Source organism: Cicer arietinum, chromosome 3 (genome assembly GCF_000331145.2).
Source record: "Cicer arietinum cultivar CDC Frontier isolate Library 1 chromosome 3, Cicar.CDCFrontier_v2.0, whole genome shotgun sequence".
Lineage (NCBI taxonomy): Eukaryota > Viridiplantae > Streptophyta > Magnoliopsida > Fabales > Fabaceae > Cicer > Cicer arietinum.
The window spans coordinates 136,716-139,215 of record NC_021162.2 but is presented as its reverse complement, the minus strand read 5'-3'; the positions used below and the strand labels follow the sequence as shown (position 1 = coordinate 139,215).

The 2,500-nt window shown below is 34.0% G+C and overlaps 1 non-coding gene across 1 annotated transcript in view; it reads left to right on the top strand.

Moving 5' to 3' along the window:
- LOC113784641 (5.8S ribosomal RNA) overlaps positions 1-42 on the top strand; it is a 156-nt gene extending 114 nt beyond the window's left edge. The window contains exon 1 of the ribosomal RNA XR_003470733.1: positions 1-42. This exon is cut by the window's left edge and continues 114 nt beyond it. This is a non-coding gene — a ribosomal RNA (5.8S ribosomal RNA).
- Positions 43-2,500: the final 2,458 nt, after the last annotated feature.

The following is a 2,500-nucleotide window of genomic DNA, read 5'->3' as shown; positions in this document are numbered from 1 at the left end:
GCCCGATGCCATTAGGTTGAGGGCACGTCTGCCTGGGTGTCACATATCGAAGCCCATTGCCGATTTCCTACTCGTAGGTGTTGTGCTGGGTGAATGATGGCTTCCCGTGAGCTTCTTTGTCTCCACTACAAGAAAAGAAGGAATTTGTGAGGGCCAAAAGTCCTCACAAAGGGCAAATAGCAGCCACAAAGGGGCTATTTGTGGCGGCCTTAGGCAGCCACAAATAAGATGGTCGCAAAATTTTGTGAGGGCTTTTGCAGCCACAAAGTTTGTAAAACACGTTGCCATTTGTGAGGGTCTTTGCAGCCACAAAATGCTGCCTTTGGGAGGGCCTTTGCATCCACAAAAACCTACCTTTGTGAGGGCACAGGCCGCCACAAAGGACAGGCTGATCTTAAAAAATCCAGCCTTTGTGAGGGCCCAGACCGCCACAAAATCCCTCCTTTGTGAGGGTTTAGGCCGCCACAAAGTACCATCCAGATTAAAAAATAAATATTATGTGAGGACTTAGGCCGCCACAAAATATTACGTATATTAAAAAATTAATTTTTCAAATTTAACATTAATATTGTATTATAATATTATATATAATAAATTAATATAAATATAAATTTAAAATTTAAATTAAAATTATAATTAAATTTAAATTAAATTTAAAATATAATATCATTATAAATTAAGTTTAATATATAATAAACTAATCTGAATATAATTAAAAATTTAAATTAAATTTAAAATAAAATATTTAAATTATAATTATAATTAAAGATTAATTTAAATAAATTAAAATTAAAATTAAAATTAAATTAAAATTTAAATAAAATTAAAATTCAATATTAAAATTAAAATAAATATTATATATAAAAATATAATATTAATAATAATTAAAGTAATTACCACAAAATCAAATAAAACATGCATTCCAAAATTAACAATTAATGTCTTACAAACCAAAAATTTATAAATAATGTCTTACAAACCCAAAATTAAACACACAATAATTAACTAGGACAACATAATTAATATGTGTTCATACAACCCAAAAACAAATTATGAAATTATTCAAATGACATCAATCCTCATAATAATTCCTCTGATCAGCGCCACTCCCACCGTCATTATTTCCTGCAATTTTACCCGACGAAAGAAGTCCCTCAAAAGTATTATTAATTTGTGTTGGAGGAGACATCATGGTTTGAAATAGAATTTCATCTTCAATGGCACCACCACTAGTCGAAGGAGGAGCCCTAGCTGGTTGAGGTTGATTTAAATTTGGTCTGATCAACCCAGCTGTTGGCATAGTTGGTCGGTATGGAGTTTGATGATATGGTTGAGGTTGAGGAAGTTGATGTGAAGATGACGGAGCATACTGATAATTATGAAAATATTGTTGTTGCTGAAACATTGGTTGTTGTTGTTGCTGGAAGGCAGAGTTCGGAGGATCCTGGTGTTGCTGTTGGAAATTTGGAGGCGGTTGCTGCTGCTGGAAAAGTGGTTGTTGATGCAAGTATTGAGGCCGAGGCGGGAACTGCTGATGAAACACAGGAGGAAATGAAAATTGTTGTTGCTGCTGAAACTGTTGTTGCTGCTTTTGAAACTTTTGTTTCCATTCCTCATTCAATTTATCAATTGCGGCTTGTATCAGCTGTTGTGTCATTTCTTCTTGCTCACTTGCCCATTGCTCCTTTAACTGGTCAAGATTATCTATCGACGGACGATGAGACGATCCGTACTAGCATAAGAAGAAGACGTCTCAGTCTGAATATAGTCGGTTGGACCTTTCACAAAGGTAGATGATAAACTACCGGCACCCAGCACACGCCCTTTGTACTTGCCACCACTGATGTTCATAAAACTTGCGGTCTCATATTGTTTCCGCTGCACTGGACCAACTCGCTGAGCAGGAGGAAGAGTAGCTTGATGATCATCCCATTCTTTCACGACTTGTTGAAGTTGTTCCTATATTAAAAATAAAAAAAAATTAAAAATTAAAATAGTTAATAATTAATATATAATAATTTAAAGGTCTAATTAATATATAATAATTAATATATAATAATTACCTGAATCATTTTTGATAATTCATCAGTATACTCATTTGTTTCAGGATTAACATGAAGATAGCGATGTATCTCAGCCTGAGTGACCTCCCTTCCATGTTGCTTTTCCTAAAATATTAAATTAATGTCAAGTTTATAAGTTGGTGAAATGTGATGATTAATTGAATATAAATTAATAGATATATATTATAAATAATAATTAATTACCATATAATATTTAATTTCTCCAGCAGACATGGAACCTTCCTTATGAGCACTGGTACCGCTCTCTGATGCTCTATTAATCTTTGTTTTTTCCCTCTTCTGTTTGTAAGCATTTGCGTTCCACTTCCTCCACAAAGCAGTCCAAACATTTTCACCAATCCAATTAGGCCGTTTTTCCTCGCCCTTATTACGTGCATAAGCTAACATAGATGAGAGACGCTTTGAAAAGCGATGGT